Raw genomic sequence first — 20912 nt, 5'->3', positions numbered from 1 at the left:
CCGTAGATCTGACCCATATCAGCCCCACATGAGCTTCTGCCCCATAGATCTGAACCACATCAGCCACACAGCAGCTCCTGCCCCATAGATCTGATGCACATCTGCCCCACTGCATCTTCTGCCCCATAGATCTGTGCCACAGCAGCTCCTTGCCCATAGATATGAACCATATCTGCCCCACAGCAGCTCCTGCCCCATAGATCTGACCCACATATGCCGCAGAGCAGCTCCTGCCCCATAGATCTGACGCCAATCAGCCCCACAGCAGCTCCTGCCCCATAGATCTGACCTACATCTGTCCCACTGCAGCTCCTGCCCCATAGATCTGACCCACATGTGCACCACAACAGCTCCTGCCCCATAAATCTGATACACATGTGCCCCACAGCAGCTCCTGCCCCATAGATCTGACCAACATCAGCCCCAAAGCAGCTCCTCCTCCGTAGATCTGACCCACAAGAGCTCCTGCCCCATAGATCTTACCCCAATCAGCCCCACAGATGCAACTGCCCCATAGATCTGACCCACATTGTCCCACATCATCTCCTACCAAATAGTTCTGAACCTCATCATCTCCACAGCTGCTACTGCTCCATAGATCTGACCCATATCATCCCCACAGCATCTCCTGCCCCATAGATCTGATGCACATCTACCCCACAGTAGCTCCTGCCCCATAGATCTGACAGGTCTCCCTGGCCATTACACACATGCAAAACACGTATGGCGTGTAGTATTCAATAAAAGTTCATGTTTGTCTCTGATAGATGGACGTGATGATCTTAGTGGCGATTTAACACGTCATGGACTTTGAGTGTCCTCTGTTTTCACGCACGTCGAGTTCTTTTGTGATTAGTAATTTCTGTCTTTTGTCGCATCCATTTCATTTGTCAAAAGAATTATTAATCCCTCTGAGCAATCTAAGTGTTGCATGGATATGCTATTTGAATTTTTTGGGTGCAATCATTATATTCCTTGTAGAAGGACCATGTATTGAAAAATTTAACTTGAAAGCCGTTTTTGCAATTACTGTTAATATACACTGTACCAAGTTCTGATTAGATTTAAATGGAACCAATAGTATATGTGGATATTATTTATGAATACTTTAGATATCACATCAATTGACGCTGTGAAGTAGAGCTCATGTATTTGTTGCCCAAGGCATGCATTTGCTGGGTAGTGTTAATATCCATCTTGTACTCCTGAAGAGCTCACTGTTTACAAATGGCACCTGTTCTACTGCTCTTCTGATGGTCTAGAAATGGAATTCAGCTAACTGTAAAGACTGCAAGTACTGCAGTGTTGCAAGGATCGAGTTGCAATGCTTTAATGTAGTAGGTGCCTTCTCTCTGACAGCCTTAAAGTATTTTCTTGTATGTATGTGTCATCTTCTTTCCTGAGAGTTTAAGCTCTAGGGTACAATGTTTTGGAGGTCTTGATGCTCTTTGATACAGATTTGAGAGGGTTTTTGACATTTATTGTTTCTGAAATGGTTTGATCTTGTCTTAGAGAGTCGAATGCCACAAATAGGTAAATACTATCTCCTGTTGCTGAATCAGTGCAACATTTATGGCATCCTGCTGGTTTTTTATTTGTTTTTTAATTTCCTGATTGATCTATACATTATTGCTGCATATGAGCTCGCAGATGAGTTAACAGGTGATGAGAACTCTAATGCCGGGCAGGGCATGACTGCTCTTCATCTTGTGTAACAAAACAGGGGCTGCTACTGTGACCTGATTTTTAAAGGATATGTTGAATGAATAAAAAGATGCCTGAAGTTGAACCCAATAATTGTGAGGAAATAGAATGTATTTTTTTGTTAATCATCTCTTCCTCTTTTTATGAAGGGTATTGGTTTGCCAGATATTTTCAGATTCATTTCAGATAAATGATTTTGTGCTTCTGTCATTTGGTAGGTTGATCGCACAGTTTGTTTTGGGGCAGTGCCTTTGCTGAGGGATGGTGAGAGAAAGCACCTCTGGTACTATGTGTTCGTGCCACCTGGTGGCTTTGCTGGGCAGCCTGGGCTTCAGATACACAGTTCAAAACACAGGTGTAAAGTGTCTGTAAAATCCTCTACATTCCAGTACTGTAGTTTTTTTCTACTAACCCAGTGAGAGTTAAACTTTTAGTATATGCAGATCGACTTAAGCTGGTTCTTATCTTTGTTAGCAGTTTTTAGCTTGTGGTTCTTTTGATCTGATATCAATGACATAAGTCAGAGCATTTGTAAATACAGATTCTGAGTGGAATGCACAGATGGTTTGTCTCCAGAACAAAACAAGCCTTCAGTAAAAGGATTGTGTAGGTATTTATAGATAACTATTATCCTGTTGCTAATTACATACTGTGAATTTAAAGTGGAAAATATTCTTTCTTGTCTCACTTAGAATACAAAGAGGTGCCTAATGTTGTGCTGTTTCCCAGCTTCATTAATTGACTTTTTTTTTTTTTTTTTCCCCAGGCGTCAGTATAGGGGTAGGTCCTGTTTAATATCTTTATTGATGATCTGGATGGGGGGATTGAGTGTATCCTCAGTGAGTTTGCAGATGACTCCTCGCTGGAAGGAAGTGTTGATTTGCCTGAGAGTAGGAAGGCCTTACAGAGGGATCTGAATTGGCTGGATCAATGGGCTGAAGGCAATTGTATAAGCTTCAACAAAGTCAAGTGCCAGCTACTGCACTTTGATCACAATATCATGCCACTCCATTTTGCAGGCTTGTGGCTAGAATCTAGATTCTGGTGGTGTTCGTTGACAGCCAGATGAATGTGAGCCAGCAGTGTGCCTGGTAGCCTAGAAGGCCTGGCTTGTATCAGAAATAGTGTTGCCAGCAGGACCAGGGAGGTGATAATCTCTCAGTACTTGGCACTGGTGAAGCTGTGACTTGAGCACTGTGTTCATTTTTGGCCCCCTCACTACAAGAAAGACCCTGGCACATGTTCATAGAATGGTAATGAGGCTGGTGTGGGGTCTGGAGCATAAGTCTTGTGAGGAGCAGCTGAGGAAGCTGGGGGTATTTAGTCCGGCGAAGAGGAGGCTTGGGGGGAGACCTCATTGCTCTCTACAACTTCCTGAAGGGGGGTTGTGGTGAGGTGAGGTTCAACCTCTTTTTGTGTGTAACTAGTGACAGGACAAGAGGGAGTGGCTTAGAGTTGTGCCAGGAGAGGTTCTACTGGATGTTCGGAGAAGCAACTTCTCAAAAATAGTCATTAGGTATTGGAAAGGTTTGCCCAGGGTGATGGTGGAATCACCATCCCTGCAGACGTCCAAGAAACGTGTAGATGTGGCTCTGAGGGACATAGTGGGCATGCTGGGAGTGGGTTGATGGTTGAACTAGATGACCTTCAGCGGTCTTTTCCAACCTTAAGTCACAGAATCATAGAACCATAGAGTCATTCGTTCTTCTAAGAACCAGCTACACTCTGAAATGCTATACAGGTTGGTTGGTCCTTCTGATCCTTCTCATTTATGGCTCTGTATTATCTTATCCTCAGTGATCCTGCCGTCCTTCAAGAAAGGTGCTTTAGATATACTTCTGTTATACTTCAGCTTGATTGCTTTAAGTGTATCTCTCAATACCACAGTCCAAGGAAATGTGTGTGTACATTCTTCCGGCTAGATAAATAAATAAAAACACAAAGCATCTCTGAAGCTCGGACTCACTGTGTTTATTAAATGTTTTATTAACTTCATAATGACTCACAAAGAAACATTTTAATTTTGATTGTGTGTTTCTGTCTATGCTCTGATTTCTGTTAAAATCAGCTTTTGGATATGTAGAGGGAGAATTTTTTCGGTGAATAAGTGTGTGTTTAGGGCAGGAATGGATGATCCTTGATTTCACATGGTAGATGTTCTTTACCTGCTCTGTACTCATTTTACAAATCATTTCATGCTGTAACAGTAAACAAATGGTGAATTCTTCATCAGATACGTCTGCTACTGTAAGGTCTTTGTCTGATTTCAAAGTTAAAGTCAGGAGTCAAAGTAAAAGAAGAAAAAACTAGTTTGATAAGGACGTATAGAAATTCTGCCTTTCTGTAACACAGCTTTGTTGGAAGTAACCGCGGGAGACAAGTCTCATGCTATCATGGTCAACAAGTCTCGTTTATTAGGTGTTACAGCATCTCATTTATACAATCAGTAATAAGTTCATGCATATTGCAAAAGTAAAGCTCAGGATTGGTGGGTTACACATTACTTCATCTGACCTTTGTGGTTAGTCTTATGGATACTTTTTCTTTGCAGCTCTGTCTACACCTTGCTACACATCTTGCTTTTCCCTCAGGCCGTCCTTGCCTCTAGATACATATTTCGTCTTTAGCTACATACCCTGTCTTTTCACATCCTGATTACTCCATAGCTGCTTAGCCCGTGATCGGCCCTAGGATAGACCGTCTTTGTCTTTAATCACGTTCATTCTTTTACAATTTAACTAGTGGAATCTCTTCATGTCCTTTCTCATGAAGCCATTCTGCATAAACATTCTCCACATAGATCTGACCCACATCAGACGCACAGCAGCTCCCGCTCCATAGATCTGACTCACATCAGCCCCAAAGAAGCTCCTGCCCCATAGATCAGACCCACATCAGCCAAACAGCAGCTCCTGTCCCATAGATTGGACCCACATCACCCCCACAGCATCTCCAGCCCCATAGATCTAGCCCCATCAGACCCACAGCAGCTCCAGTCACATAGATCTGACCCACATCTGCCCCACAGCAGCTCCTGCCCCATAGATCTGACCAACATCAGCCACACAGCAGCTCCTGCCCCATACATCTAACCCACATGTGCCTCACAGCAGCTTTTGCCCCATAGATCTGACCCTCATCATCCCCACAGAAGCTCCTGCACCATTGATCTGACTCACATCTGCCCCACTGCAGCTCCTGCCCCATAGATCTGACCCACATCTGCCCCATAGCAGCTTTTGCCCCATATATCTGACCCATATCAGCACCACAGCAACGCCTGCCCCATAGAACTCAACCACATGAGCCCCACAGCAGCTCCTGTCCCACAGATCTGACCCACATAGGCCCCACAGCAGCTCCTGCCCCATAGATCTGACCCTCAGCAGCAAAACAGCAGCTCCCGCCCCACAGATCTGACCAACACCAGCCCCACAGCAGCTACTGCCCCATACATCTGATCCAGAGCAGCTCCTGCCCCATTGATCTGACTCACATCTGCCCCACTGCAGCTCCTGCCCAAAAGATCTGACCCACATCTGCCCCATATCAGCTCCTGCCCCATATATCTGACCCATATCAGCCACACAGCAGCTCCTGCCCCATACATCTGACCCACATGTGCCCCACAGCAGCTCCTGCCCCATACATCTGACTCACATAAGCCCCACAGCTACTCCTGCCCCATAGATCTGACCAACATCTACCCCACAGCAGCTCCTGCCCCATAGATCTCACTCACATGTGCCCCAGAGCAGATCCTGCCCCATAGATCTGACCCACAACAACCCCACAGCAGCTCCTGCCCCATAGATGTGACCCAAATCAGCCCCACAGCAGCTCCAGTCCCATAGATCTGACCCACATCTACCCCACAGAAGCTCCTGCCCCATAGATCTGACACACAGCACCCCCACAGCAGCTCCTGCCCCATAGATCTGACCTACGTCTTCCCCACAGAAGCTCCTGCCCCATAGATCTCAACCACATGAGCCACACAGCAGCTCCTGTCCCACAGATCTGACCCACATAGGCCCCACAGCAGCTCCTGCCCCATAGATCTAACCAACATCAGCTCCACAGCAGCTCCTTCCCTATAGATCTGACCCACATAAGACCACAGCAGCACCTATTCCGTAGATCTGACAAACATCATCCCCACAACTGCTCCTGCCCCAAAGATCTGATATACATGTGCCCCACAGGAGCTCCTGCCCCATAGATCTGACCCACATCAGCCCCACAGCAGCTCGTGCCCAGTACATCTGACCCACAGCAGCTCCTGCCCCATAGATCTGACCAACATGTGCCCCAGAGCAGGTCCTGCCCCATAGACCTTACCCACATCAGCCGCACAGCAGATCCTGGTCTATAGATCTGACCCACATGTGCACCACAGCACCTCCTGTCCCATAGATCTGCCCCACAGCAGCTCCTGCCCCATAGATCTGACCCACATCTGCACTACAGCAGCTCCTGCCCCATAGATCTCACTCACATGTGCCCCAGAGCAGATTCTGCCCCATAGATCTGACCCACAACTACCCCACAGCAGCTCCTGCCCCATAGATCTGACCCACACCAGCCCCACAGCAGATCCTGCCCCATAGATATGACACACACCTGCCCCACAGCAGCTCCTTCCCTATAGATCTGACCCACATATGCCCCACAGCAGCACCTGTTCCGTAGATGTGACACACATCAGCCCCACAGCAGCTCCTGCCCCATATATATGACCCACCTCAGCCCTTGCCTCATAGATCTGACCCACATGTGCCCCTTTGCAGGGGGGCTCCTCTGCCTGGTGGTCATGGCGGGCCCCCTCCTCCTTCTCACTCCTAGGGCCCCCAGCTCCATCCTCCCGCCTGAAACAGGGAAAACTTCTACCCTAGCCCTCTTAGCTGCCGACATGGCTGCTAACTGCCACAGCTGTCAGAGGCGAGTGCGTTGCGCGCGGCAGCGGTGACCAAGGTGACGTGGAGAGGGTTTTAAAATGGCGGCCGCACTGCTGGCACTGGTGTTCCACATAGGATGAGGAGGGGGCTGGTAATAGCAGGACAAGGGGAAACTGATTTAAGTTGAAAGAGGGAAGATTTAGGTTGGATGTTAGGGGGAAAGTTGTTTACTAGGAGAGTGGTTAGGCCCTGGAACGGGCTGCCCAGGGAGGTTGTGAATGCCCCGTCCTTGGAGGTGTTCAGGGCCAGGTTGGACAGGGCCCTGGGCAACCTGATCTAGTAAAGGTGTATGTTTGGTGGCCCTGCCAGGCAGGGGGGTTTGTTCTTCATGATCCATGAGGTCCCTTCCAACCTGGGTCATTCTGTGACTCTGTGATACTGGTGTGTGGCTGCTTGTCCCAGGGCGCTGACCTTTTGTCTTCAGGTTCACCAACAAGACTGTAACTGATTTATGGAGGAGGCAAGTGATGGGTGCTACTGTGTGACAATCAACATCACTTTGTGCACATTTGAAAGCACCTTCCTCCAGAGCTGTTCACCTCCAGAAGAGGGTGCTCAGAAGTGTTTACTGGCAGAAGATCTGGCTCCAGCTTGGTATGGAAAAACTGGGGAATGATACCATCGTGTCCGGTGAAGAACAAGAAGCAGGTGGGCGTCCCTGCTCCCTCTTGTCTGCTGGCAAGGTCCAGATGAGATCCCAGAGCCAGAAGCTGCCATTCCAAGGAGAGCTTACTCAACCATTTTGGATTTGAGCTGTCACACCAAGGAGAGCTGACTGAACCACGTTGGACTTATTTGTAAGTTTATACTATCATTGGAAACTGTTGCCGTGGTCACAGTCATCGTCAGCGGAACAACAAGTCCTGATGACCCACCACTACTGAAGATCAATGACTGAACTACTAAACACGTCAGATCCATGGTGGTGACTCTCTCTCCCTCTTGCTTCCTATAAAGACTCCTTGATTCTTTTTCCTGTCTTTTCTATTGCCCGCCTTCCCTTCCTAATCACCCTAAATCGTAATAGCGTCCGTCCTCCAACATTTGAACCATGCTCAGGCATACACGTATGGACCTCCTCTCCTTCCTATAAATTGGAGCAGGACAGAGAACCACAAGGATTGTCAGCTCCCAAGTCATGCAAGTACTGCACACAACACAGATAACTTCATCTGTTGGCCCCGCTGTCTCTGCATACCACCAAGCGAGGACCTGCAGTGCCCAGGCGAGACGATGTGCCTGGCAGTGCAAAGCCAGCCCACGTGTGTGCAGATGGCAAGGAGCGTGTGGCACTGTGCACCGACAGCCCTTGCCTGCCCAGGACTGCGTGTGGAGGGCGTTCTCCACTGCAGCCCTGCCCAACAGTCAGTAGGGGTGTGCGGCCATGATGGCAGTAATGAACAAACTGCTGCTTCACAAAGATCTTGGCCCGATTAGAAATCTTTGAGTAGTGCTGTTACAGCAGACAGAATGTGATAAGCGCAAGTAGTCTCCTACACTTCACATCCTTGCTACTTCATTCTGGGTGTTGTCACTGAGCAGCATCTAACACAAGTTCTGCCCTGGTCAGCTGGCTGCCTTAGCTTGAGCCCTGATGGCAACGCTGTGACGTGATGTTAGTATTGCTGTTTTCTCCTCGTCAGAATACTCTGCCTTTTGAAGGAAGCAGCTTCTTGGTTATTTTGTTTTGTTGTTGAATTTTATTGAATTAATTTACAATATCTATATTCCATATAGTTATAGATGTTTTGAATATGATCATCTGTGGTGCTGAGAATTTTTGTAGAAAAGGTATACTCAGTTCGGAAGGTGTAATAAGGATGTTAAAGAAAGAACCCCCTGTTGTGTTGACCAGTGATGATGCTCCCACCCCCTGACCAATGGTGGAGAGGAGCATGAAGAGAGAGGTGGTGCTGGGGGGATCTTGGGGCTGCTGGGCCTGTCATACTTTTTCCAGGCAGAGGTTTTACAGGTGTTGCCCCCATGCCGACCCTGTGGGGGGGGGCACTCCCACATCCTGAAGGATGGAGGAGAGGAGCGGGAGGGCAGAGTTGGTGCTGTGGGGGGCTGGGAGCTGTGGGGCCTGGTATGCTTTCCCCTGGCTGTAGTTTTCTGGGTGTCGGATGATGCCCTCAAACTGCCACCCTGTGGGGGCTGCTCCAACCTCCTGAAGGATGGTGAAGGAAAGTTGGTGACAGTTCCTGGGGGGGACAGGGGGCTGCTGGGCCAGTTGGCTTCCCCCAGGCAATGGTCGTCCGTCTGTTGGATGATGTCCCCAGGTCTATACTCTGCTGGGGTCGCTTCCATCCCCTGATGGATGGTGGAGGGGAGGGTGAGGGCAGAGATGGTGCTGGAGGCTGACAGGCCTCTCAAGCTTCCCTGAGGCAGTGGCTGCCTGCGGGTGACACTTTGAGGGAGCCACTGCCAACCCCTGAAGAATGGTGGTGGGGGACAGGAGGGTGGTGTTGATGCCAGGGTGCTGCTGTTTGGGTGCCAGCCGATGACTGCAAGCTTCCAAACCAGGTGGGTCCCTCCTGTCCCCTGAAAGAGGTGTTGATGCCCAAGGTGGATAGGGGCCACTGGGCATGATGTACTTCCCAGGGGCCACGGAGCCTGGGCTGGTGGGCTACGGGGGCTGCACTGGGGGCAGCTGAGCCCGACAGCCGTCAGGCCTGGCAGGGGCCGCTCTGGTGGTGCTCTGCGGCTGGTGGGCAGATTGTCACTGCACAGGCACCGGTTGTTTGTGCCACGTCTTTTCTGTGCGGCGCACTGAGGCGAGCAAGCTGTTTGTCCAAGCGTGAGGTGTTGCTGCGGGCAATATGCTGGACTGCAGCATCTTCAGCAAGGCGCCTGCAGGGAGAGAAACGTGCTGAGGGCACAGGAGAACCCCCTGCTCTCCTTCCTCACAGTGCATGATAGAGTCACTCTCAGCTCCGGGCCTGTCTCAGGCCCAGCAGGAAGAACATGCAGCAGGAATGGCGAGGCCAGTTAAATGTCTGACAGTGTCAATCTCAGACAGTGTTAGGCAACAACTAACTGGCTTCTCTATGCTGCTTTAACTAGAAATGCCTCCTTGCTCACAGGATCCCTATAGTAAAGAGAGGGGGCAGGATGGGGTTGGGGGTGAACAAGAACTCACTGGTTTATCTGCCTCCGTTGTCGGACAAGACGATAGCACGAAAACATTGCCATCAGCATGGTAACGAAGATAGCCACACCAAATCCCAGGCAGTACTTCTTGATAAAATTATTGTCTGCGGCATTTGCGTGTTCCTCACCATCCGCACCTGGAAAAACAATGTGGATCTGTTTCACCATCTGCTGCTTTGAGTGACGTGGACAAGAACAACCACAGGAAGGATCCCGCTCCGGGCTGCTGTTGTGCCTGGTGGCTCAGGGGAAGCACAGCAAGCTCTGGAATGCAGGGTCTGTGCACAGGAGGTACTATGGAGGGTCCTGTTTCCTCTCCTTATCTGCTGAATGTGGTTCTGGTGGCCTAGTTCCCAAAAGGACAAAGTTCCTAAGTCCCTGGGAACTGGCTGCAGTGGGAGGGGAGCAACCTCTAACCACGGCCACGGAGCTCTATGAGCGGCCCTTACCTGGAGTGACAGTTGTTGTGTGCATGGCCTCTATTACTCTCAGGGGGACAGTCAGTGTGCGAACTCTGCCGTTCCAAAATGCAAGCCAGCGCATAGGTGCTCCACCTGTCTCTTTAGAAAGGAGGTAAGGGAGTGGGACTGTAAGTAACTGCTTCTCATCAGGAAGATGGTGCAGTTTCTCCACATGTATTTCTAGAAATTCAGTTTCACAAGCCTTTCAGGGAACAGACGGAAATACACCTACCACGTGCTTTGTCCTTCATGATTTTCATTAGCAGAGGGGGCAGTGTCTGCAGATATTTTCCTGTTTCCAGGGCCTCTTTCTGTTTCTCAGGACCTAAACAGAAAGCATTAAGATAACTTTCAGACAAACAAGATATTAAACTGAACGGTCTTTTCAGTGAAGTCAGTAACGACAACAGCCACCCCTGGGATGCCTGTGGGGTTCCAGCACAACTAAGGATTTAGCACGGCCTTCCCTGGAGGCACTTCTGCAACCAAAGAATGAGAACTTTTCACCACACACTGCAGCTTACCTAAACGCATAACGGCATCACTGAATGGGACAAGGGCATTGTGCGAGGGCAGGGCACACACACACAGGTGTGCATTCTCACTCACACCTGCAGACGCGCCTGGCTGACATTAGGACTGTGAGCTGGCATCTCTCAAAGGAAGTAAAATCTCATGACATGGTATGCTGTAATTTCTCTCTTCCTTAGGGACCTGCAGTGACTGGAAGGGGCTCAGGTGATGACATGGCACTCAGACCTGGGTCAAAAGTTGCAAAGCTGCAGAGAAGCCAGGTGGGCAGTTGGCTGGCACTCAGCAGCTTTCCAGATACTCTCTCCAGGCCATGTAAAACAATCTTCAGAGAAGGCATAGAAGAACATTTGGCCCCTCAAGGTTTTTTTAGTGGGGAGATCTCTGATGTATGGAGACAAAGTCAACGGGATGCTGGGAGCATGCAGCACCCAAGAAACAGTGACTACCCAAGCTTCTCATGGAGAAGAAATCACCAGGCAGTGAAAAGATGAACCCCTCCTGAACTTCCACAACCAAATATGAGCAAAGATCATGAGATGAAGACTGGTGACTTACGTCTGGCATCCACCCCAGGCTCAGGGACGCGACTTTGCTTTCGAAATGCACCAAAGGGGCCTGCAGGCACAAGAGTGATCAGACACAGGTGAGGAGAGCTTCCGCTGTGCACTGGGGTCTGCCTTGTTTTTTTTCCTGCAGTGACCTGTGAGGACTGGCTGCAGGTCAGGGAATGACATGGCCCAAACAGCAAAGGAATAGGAGCAAAGACTGGCAAGGGCCGCCTTCCCACTGAAATGTGACAATTCTCCAAGTAAAGAAATACTAATGACTGATCTGTGTACGACCTTCAAAGCACAAAGAGACTTGAAAGACCTTTGGAGAGCCTTACGTACCCAAATAAGCTATTATAGCACTAATTTTTCGACTTCCAAGGAAACAGACACTCACAACTTACCTCGGAGTTTCCCCTGAGGCACAAAAGCAGTCTCCTTCCAGTCATCTGAGGAAGGAGTACCAATGTCATCATCTAGAAGAAAGAACAGAAGAGGGATGTTCCCATTGCATGCTGTGATCTTCCTCTCCCTTAGTGACAGGGAAGGGGCAGGGGAAGGGGCCAGGTAACAGGATGGGAGACTCAGGCCTTGATCGCCAAAGCTATAGAGGGGCCAGGGTGACCTGGAGCCTAGCACTCGGCAGCTTTACAAATGCTCCCTCCTGGCCACATGCAGCACCCCTCCGGGACCGCGTGGAAGAGCATACAAAGAAAAGGTGCCTGAAACACACTGGGCTACAGCTGGGGGTCTCTGTTGGGAACCAGGATTTTTCTATGGGGAGCATCAGGCAGCTGGAGCAGAAATGCTCATGCTTTTCCCAGCACACACCTTCCACGTTCTCCCCTGGGACACCCCCAGGATGAAGAGCATGCTCCACCCAGCCAGCGGCAGAGCCGTGGGAGCACAGGGCTTCCTCATGCCCTTGCCCAGCTCCTGTGGTGCTGCCTGTCCCCCTTTTCCAATACCTCCCCGCCCCCATCGAAGGCAGCCTTAGGGCTATAAGGCACAGAGCCACTGGAACCTGAACCTGGGCTTCTCACTCTCATTTCCGCTTATTTTTTACCCCATCTCTGCCCACCCACCTGCTCCTGCTGCTCGCCCTGGAGCAGCACAAGTCTCCTGACAACACATGACTATCAGTAGGAGGACGGCAAGGCAGGTGGGGGCCGTGGCCCCCAGTACTCGTGCCATGCTGCTACCACCACTGCTACAGCCACAACGAGTGCTGCTATTGGGGCACAGAACACCTAGAGCACGCAGCTGGGCATTGTGATCTTGTGGCACAAGGCAGCAATGTGGCAGGGCATAGTGACCTCACATCCCCAGGCTGCTGGCTGGGCCTCCCCACGGGCTGCTCCTCCTGTGACGCAGGGCTGCATAGAGTGGGTGCTTGTGGCACCCCTTAGTGGGTGAGTGCCAGGCTGCTGGGGAAGAATTACTGGGAGCGTGTCCCACTGGGTAGATCTGTTCCACCACAAGGACCAGGCTCCCCCTGGGCTTGTTATGGACGCTGAGGATTCCCAGTCATCTAGAGCAGCAGGAGACCATGGCAGATATTTTCACATTTACATTGTGGAAATATATTATTGTGGAATGGTTTGGGTGGGAAGGGACATTAAAGACCCAGAGACTCTGTCAAAGGATAAAGAAAATCGCTCCAGTGTTGTTTTTACTGCTTTGTGCAAATCAAAAGATTGCATTTTGTCTTTTAATGGCCAAAAAGCCATTTCTTCAGGGACACTGTATTTGTTGTCACAGACTCTAACAAAAATGCAAACTGAGCTTTATCTGTAGCATCAATACTTTAGTATTTCGTATCTTGTATTTGACAGTTCCCTCCCAGCCAGTTGCCCGTGCCTTTCTCTCAGCCCATGAGAGCACCACTTACTGCCTCTGGGAACTTGGAAACTGGCAGCATGATGGCCAGCACACACACAAGGTGCTCGTGACGCAGCTCCAGACGGCTCTCCTGAGGCCCAGCTTCATTTCACGGCCACTCACGCTCTGCTGCTGGACATTCTGCAACGGAAAAGCCACCGGATGCAAATCCATCCCTCACAGATGGTATCAGACCCCTGCTCTCATGGCAGTCACCACCGCCCGGCATTGGACAGCGCTTCCACTGCCCTTGCTCCTGCCACAAGACACCAACGTCTGCTTCTAGTTCGGCTCCACCATGGGATCCTGTTTGCAACAGAAAAACACACGGAGGCTGCCAGCCACTGCAACACGCGCTGTGAAACCCCTGGCACTGCTGAGTCCCATGAGCAGAGGAGAGAAGCGTCTGCCTGCCATGGACGGGCTGCGGCGGGATTGAATCCTGCCTTCCAATCGGGACACCCCCAGGGAGAGCCTCCCTGGGGACCCAAAGACTTACGGCAGCGCCAACACAGCAGGCAGAAACGCGACGTGCTCCTGACTGCCCGCACTGTTCAAAGCTCCCTGACTTGCGGAATCAAACTCTATAATCCAGAGATGGGTTATAAAGCAGGTATGTTTTATTCCAGCGCTGGGTGCAAGGGGGATAGCTCCTCCAAACTTGCACACCAACTTGTAAAACCGTGATACAGATATAGGTACACCTCATGCATAGTCAATGATTTCCCGTAATTCTAACATGCATCCCTTAATTCTAATACACATTCTTTATCATGCAGACCCCCTCTTGTTATCGCCCATCTTGTCAGGGAGATGCAAATATCAAAAGAGGAGTTGCAACACCTAATCCCCTTCTCACCAGGTGTCTCAGGGAATTCTCACTCCTTAATCTTCCTGCTCTTCCAGACCCACTGTCTCCATTCCTTGTTATTCTAACTAAATCATTTTCTGTAAACTACCTTTAACTATCCCCCTTTTAGCCCCCCTTTATTCTGAATTCCAGCAGAGCATCTGTTTTCTGCTTCCCTGTTCATCCCTCCCTCTCCCTCTCCCTCCCTCCGCCCTATGACGGCAGCCCTTCAAAGCAACCAACACAACCACGCCAAACCGCAGCCCGGACTCGTCCCGCTCACTGCAATCCAGACCCACTCCATCCGTACAAACCTTCATCCACGCCGTTTCTTAACCGGGCCTCGGCGCCACCCGGATCTTACAGCCAGCGAGCGGCCGGCAAACGAACGGACGTCTTCCTCTTGGTGCCGCACAGCCCAGCACGGCCGGAGCCGCACCACACGATCCGGGCCGGGGCCGGCTCAGGCTCTGCCTCCAGGCTTTTGGGGCCGGCCGGGTGACTCCGCAGCACAGCGAGACCGTGGAGCCGCCCGGGAGCCGCCTCTGGGTGCCGGCAGCGCCGCGAGCTCCTCCCCCGACAGCCCCTCCGTGCCCCCGCACCGAGGCCCGACCCCGTTCGCAGCACAGAGCCCACTCCTCCCGGCCCTGCTCATGGCCGCCATGGCCCGGAAGTGCTCTCCGCCGCCTGCAGGAAGCACTTCCTGTCACTGTCACGTGGCTCAGGCCGGGCTGGGGCCTGTTGGGGGGGGGGGCAGCTGCCAGATCTTCTGCCAGAAAAAACTTCTGAGCACCCTCTTCTGGAGGTGAACAGCTCTGGAGGAAGGTGCTTTCAAATGTCCACAAAGTGATGTTGATTGTCACTCAGTAGCATTCATCACTTGCCTCCTCCATAAATCAGTTACAGTCTTGTTGGTGAACCTGAAGACAAAAGGTCAGCGCGCTGGGACAAACAGCCACACACCAGTATCACAGAATCACAGAATGACCCAGGTTGGAAGGGACCTCATGGATCATGAAGAACAAACCCCCCTGCCTGGCAGGGCCACCAAACATACACCTTTACTAGATCAGGTTGCCCAGGGCCCTGTCCAACCTGGCCCTGAACACCCCCAAGGACGGGGCATCCACAACCTCCCTGGGCAGCCCGTTCCAGGGCCTAACCACTCTGCTAGTAAACAACTTTCCCCCTAACATCCAACCTAAATCTTCCCTCTTTCAACTTCAATCAGTTTCCCCTTGTCCTGCTATTACCAGCCCCCTCCTCATCCTATGTGGAACACCAGTGCCAGCAGTGCGGCCGCCACTTTAGAACCCTCTCCACGTCACCTTGGTCACCGCTGCCGCGCGCAACGCACTCGCCTCTGACAGCTGTGGCAGTTAGCAGCCATGTCGGCAGCTAAGAGGGCTAGGGTAGAAGTTTTCCCTGTTTCAGGCGGGAGGATGGAGCTGGGGGCCCTAGGAGTGAGAAGGAGGAGGGGGCCCGCCATGACCACCAGGCAGAGGATGGGTAAGAGAGCCATATTCCATCATGCCTGGACCAGCCCCGTGACCACCACCCATGTGGAGCCTATGGAGGTGGATCCACCTCCAGATGAGCGAATGGAGGTGGATCCACCTGCAGAGGAGCCCATGGAGGTGGATCCACCTGCAGAGGAGCGCATGGAGGTGGATCCGCCCGCGGCATAGCTGGCCTGGCACCACACCACCGTGCCAGGCCCCGCGCTGGCATGGTCACAGCTCCACCGTGGCTGGTCCAGGCGCTGAGCTCCTTACCCGCTGCACGGCCCCCGCCCCCTGCAATAGCTGGGTGGCATTTTTGTAACATCTGTTCCTCCTTTGGGCCTATTCTGCAGCCACATTCTGTGGGCCCCCAGTCCCATCTTTACCCTGTTTGTTCCAGTCCCTGTTTCTATAGTTGGTTTTTGGGTTTAGTTTAGTTTTAGAGTTAGGTGTAGGTTGTTGTTAGTGTTTTTGAGTTAGGCATAGGTTATTGTTTGTGTTTTTGAGTTAGGCATTGCTTTTTGTTCATTTTTTAGTGTTAGGAGTAGGTTAGGAGTAGGTTTAGTGTTAGTAGTTGGTGTTTTCCTGTTAGGAGTTTGTTCCTCTTCATTCTTTAGTGTTAGGAGTAGATTGTTGTTCCCATAGTAGAGTTAGGCATAGATTACTGTTGGTACTGTAGGGTTAGGCGTGGGTTCCTACCAGCAGCTGGCAGCAAACAGCGCTCGCTCGGTAAGCACACGTCTGCTTTCTCCCCCAGAGCCGTGAGTGCGACTGCCATGAGAGCGGAGGTCTGATGCCATCTGCGAGGGATGGGATTTGCATCCGGTGGCTTTTCCGTTGCAGAATGTCCAGCAGCAGAGCGTGAGTGGCCGTGAAATGAAGCTGGGCCTCAGGAGAGCCGTCTGGAGCTGCGTCACGAGCTTCCTGCATGGCCAGCGCAAGGTAGGTGTGCCTTACTGTAAGCGTGCGCTGAAGCAGTGTTGGTTAAGCACGGCTCACTCCTCTGTCTGCAACAGATGGGCTTTCTGCGCGCTTTATTGCTGTGGCCGGCGTTGAACAGCACAGCAGCAGCGAGGCCTCGAACATGTCCACAACCAGGTACGTGAATGTGAGTAAATTTAGCTGTGTGAATGATGTTATTGTTCATATTAGTAAGGCAGTATTCACATGTGTGTGATGGAGCTCAGGGATAGGTTTATTCTTGCCTGGTAAATTTTCCCTTCTTTGACACCCACCCGTCCTCTTGCTTCTCTTCCCCTCACCTGTAAGTGCAGCAATACTGAAGGCTGAGGGCTCTTCTCCGAGGCAGGCGCTAAAGGGCAATTGAAATGCAAGTTTGTTGTCCCTCTTTGTTCTTGGGTCGGTAGCCCAAGGTGACCAAGCTTCAGAGCACTTCTCTAAGTCAGCCTGGAAATGTTTCTAGCAGGAAGTAACTCCATCACAGTGCCTGAGAGTAATGATGCCTCTTTTTCCCCCCTCACAGCAGGCAGCCTCCATAAGAGAGCAGTAGAGCAGCAGGCTGTCTGTGCTATGGCTGCTGAACTGCATTTCTGGCCACCTGAGATCCCTGAGCCCATGCTAATGAAGAACATGCTGCGCCACAGACTCTTCTACGGAGCCGTTTTGCAGCTTCTCTGTGCTGGCCATCATGCTGCCAGTTTCCAAGTTCCCAAAGGCAGTAAGTGGTGCTCTCATGGGATAGGAGAAAGGCACGGGCAACTGGGTGGGAGGGAACCATCTGTAACTGTTGCCAGCAGCCTGGAGGTGCCAGCTCAGTCTTATCCTGTGGCTACTGCTGCTCCCTATGAGCTGCCAGGCACAGGGTCCTCCCGCCCGTGCAGGGACCTCCTTGCAGGAAAGGGCTTTAGGCTCTGGTTTGTGTGGGATTTGGGGAACGAGACAGGGGTGGAGTTTCTTGTGTGCCCGACTGTCAGGAAGGCGGTTCCCAGTTCTGGCAGCCCAACGTGCCCAGCAGGGTGACTTGAGCTCCCAAAGCGAGCCGCCAACCAGTTGTTAGCTGAGAAGGTTCCCTGAGCGTTTCCGAATTGATTCTTGTAGGACTCGGAGAGTCTGGGGACTGAGACTTGGGAGAGAGTGAAGAAAGCTGAGGCAAGGCAAGCGCTGCTCAGCTGAGGAAGAAAGCCGAGAAGGAAAGCAGAAAGCAACGATGATGGCCTGAGCAAGAAGCTACAAAGGACAGCAGAACCACCTGCAGCGCTTCCTCGGAGGTGGCACCAAAACCTGCTGACTGAACAGTCCAGTTTACCGGCACAGCCGTGCTTTCCCTGTCATGGACGGTGGAGATGATGGAAGTGAACTGGACAGGAAGGACTTGTGCTGCGTTAGAAGCAAAGAGGGCTTCACCTGTGCAGGACTTGGTGTACGGCAAGAGCTGGAGACGCTGCGTTCCTTTAGGGTGTGTCTCTTGAGGTCCAGGCCTGGTGTAGGGTTAGGTTGAAATAGGGCTGGCTGGGACTGGAGAGGGAGGAGGTGACGTAGCCCTGGGGTTTGGCGTCTCCTTGGGTCTGACTGGAGGCTGAGTGACTGATTGCTAAGCGGAAATCCTGGGCACTGGGGCTTCATTTTGGGGTGTGGGCGGGGTAATAAATAGAAGCCGAGTCCTTTTGTACGCAATAAAATTGAAGCGAACTTTCTAAACCTGGTGCTGCCTCTTTCAGTAGCTGGTCAGAACGTCCCTCGCTCGGGCTGGCAATCACAGGGCGATGAAGCGGTCGGCTTCACGTCTCTCCCTTGACATGGTGCAGGTTTTCCCCCGTTTCCTTGTTGGTCTTCCCAACCTGTGGCCTTTCAGCCAACCCGTAAGTGCTGGTGACAGGCTGTGAGCATCTCCTTGCTCTCTGAGGACTGACAGAAAGAAACCAGAGGAGGGGAAGCAGCCCGGCAGGAAGAAGGGTGACCCGTGCTCAGCCCCTTGAGTTGGCCTCTCTTCCCTGAGGGTTCTTTCAGCTTCTGATGCACCGTGTGCTGCTGTTTGCCCTGGGAAGCCCAGCTGCACGCTGGCAGCCGTGGCCTGTGCATCAGCCTCCCCTTGAGGCCCAAGGAGTTTTTTGTTTTTATGTATTCAGTATTGGTGTGGCATTTTGTTGTTTTGTTCAGCTTTGAGATCAAGGGGTAATTTAACACCGTTGGAAGTAATTGGGGTTCAGGAGTAGCACATGCAGAATTTTGATCACGCAGCAAGTTGTGATTTCTACTGTGTTGAAGAACTGGCACACACATATACGCCTGCAGCCGGAGCTTGATTGACTCTCATCAATACGGCCTTCCAAAGCCCGGCCCTGGGGAGCTGTCCAAAAATTTTCCAACATTTTGTATTACCTAAGTTTATTTTAAACAGCCAAGGAGGAGTAATCTCTTAAAGGCTTTTTTAAAGGCATTGGACTAGGTTTTGATTATCACGTCTCAGGAAGCTTCTGCATTCCACCTAGTGCTAATGGGATAAATCAAGAGCAGATTACACAAGAGATTCAGGCCTTGCTGCCAGTCTTTTATGAATCAGAACTTTGTTTCATGTTGCCAGATAATCTGGTTTCCTTTTCAGGAGATTCCTTTGCTGTATATTAAGAAGGCCAAGGGCATCCTGGCCTGCATCAGAAACAGTGTTGCCAGCAGGAGCAGAGAGGTGATTGTCCCCCTGTTCTCAGCACTGATGAGGCCGCAGCTCGAGTGCTGTGTTCAGTTTTGGGCCCCTCAGTGCAAGGAAGACATGGAGGCCCCGGAACGCGTTCAGAGGAGGGCAACAAAGCTGGTGAGGGGTCTGGAGCACAGGCCGTATGAGTTGAGGCTGAGGGAGCTGGGATTGTTCAGCCTGGAGAAGAGGAGGCTCAGGGGAGACCTCATTGCTCTCTCTAACTTCCTGAAGGGAGGCTGTAGTGAGATCCGGATGTAGTGTGTAGGTCAGATCTATGAGGCAGGAGCTGCTGTGGGGCAGATGTGGGTCAGATCTATGGGGCAGGAGCTGTTGTGGGGATGATGTGGGTCAGATGTATGGGACTGGAGCTGCTGTGGGTCTGATGGGGGCTAGATCTATGGGGCAGGAGCTGCTGTGGGGAAGACGTGGGTCAGATCTATGGGGCAGGAGCTGCTGTGGGGGTGATGTGTGTCAGATCTATGGGGCAGGAGATGCTATGGCGCTGATGTTGGTAAGATATATGGGGCAGGAGCTGCTGTGGGGTAGATGTGGGTCTGATCTATGGGGCAAGAGCTGAGGTGGGTCCGATGTGGGTCAGATCTATGGGGCGGGAGCTGCTGTGTGGCTGATGCGGGTCTGATCTATGGGGCAGGAGCTTCTTTGGGGCTGATGTGGGTCAGATCTATGGGGCGGGAGCTGTTCTGGGGCAGATGTGGGTGAGATCTATGTGGCAGGAGCAGCTGTCAGTCAGATCTATGGGGTTGGAGCTCCTAAGGGGCAGATGTGGGTCGGATCTATGGGGCAGGAGCTGCTGTGGGGCTGGTGTTGGTCAGATCTGTGGGGCGGGAGCTGCTGTGTGGCTGATGTGGGTCAGACCTATGGGGCAGGAGCTGCTGTGGGGCCTATGTGGGTCAGATCTGTGGGACAGGAGCTGCTGTGGGGCTCATGTGGTTGAGATCTATGGGGCAGGCGTTGCTGTGGATCTGATATGGGTCAGATATATGGGGCAGGAGCTGCTATGGGGCAGATGTGGGTCAGATCTATGGGGCAGGAGCTGCAGTGGGGCAGATGTGAGTCAGATCAATGGGGCAGGAGCTGCTGTGGGGATGATGAGGGTCAGATCTATGAGGCAGGAGCAGCTGTGGGACAGATCTAAGGGGCAGGAGCTGCTGTGGGGCACATGTGGGTCAGATCTATAAGGCAGGAGCTGCTGTGGGGCACATGTGGGTCAGATCTATGAGGCAGGAGTTGCTGTGGGGCAGATGTGGGTCTGATCTATGGGGCAGGAGCTGCTGAGGGTCAGATCTATGGGGCAGGAGTTGCTGTGGGGCACATATGGGTCAGATCTATGGGACATAAGCTGCTGTGGGGCTGCTGTGGGTCATATCTATGGGGCAGGAGCTGCTGTGGGGATGATGTGGCTCAGATCTATGAGGCAGGAGCTGCTATGGGGCAGATGTGGGTGAGACATATTGAACAGGAGCTGCTGTGGGGCTTATGTGGATCAGATCTATAGGGCAGGAGCTCCTGTGGGGCAGATGTGGGTCAGATCTATGAAGCAGCAGCTGCTGTGGGGCACATGCATGTCAGATCTATGGGGCAGGAGCTGCTGTGGAGATGATTTGGGTGAGATCTCTGGGGCAGGAGCTGCAGAGGGGCTTATGTGGGTCAG

General features: G+C 51.7%; 1 protein-coding gene and 1 long non-coding RNA gene across 2 annotated transcripts in view; one reads left to right on the top strand and one right to left on the bottom strand.

The window, feature by feature from the left end:
* LOC146755869 (rho GTPase-activating protein 32-like) overlaps window positions 1–20912 on the top strand; it is a 444455-nt gene that overhangs the window by 253991 nt on the left and 169552 nt on the right. The gene's annotated exons all lie outside the window — the stretch shown is intronic.
* Window positions 8343–9943, bottom strand: LOC146755872 (uncharacterized). The gene is made up of 2 exons (XR_014937799.1): window positions 9802–9943; window positions 8343–9512 (listed from the first exon to the last, which is right to left on the bottom strand). It is a non-coding gene; the product is annotated as an uncharacterized LOC146755872 (long non-coding RNA).

Source organism: Coturnix japonica, chromosome 29 (genome assembly GCF_054131305.1).
Source record: "Coturnix japonica strain WE chromosome 29, WE-NBRP24, whole genome shotgun sequence".
NCBI classification, from domain to species: Eukaryota; Metazoa; Chordata; class Aves; order Galliformes; family Phasianidae; genus Coturnix; species Coturnix japonica.
The sequence above is the reverse complement of the archived record's forward strand: the minus strand, read 5'-3'. Positions and strand labels throughout refer to the sequence as shown.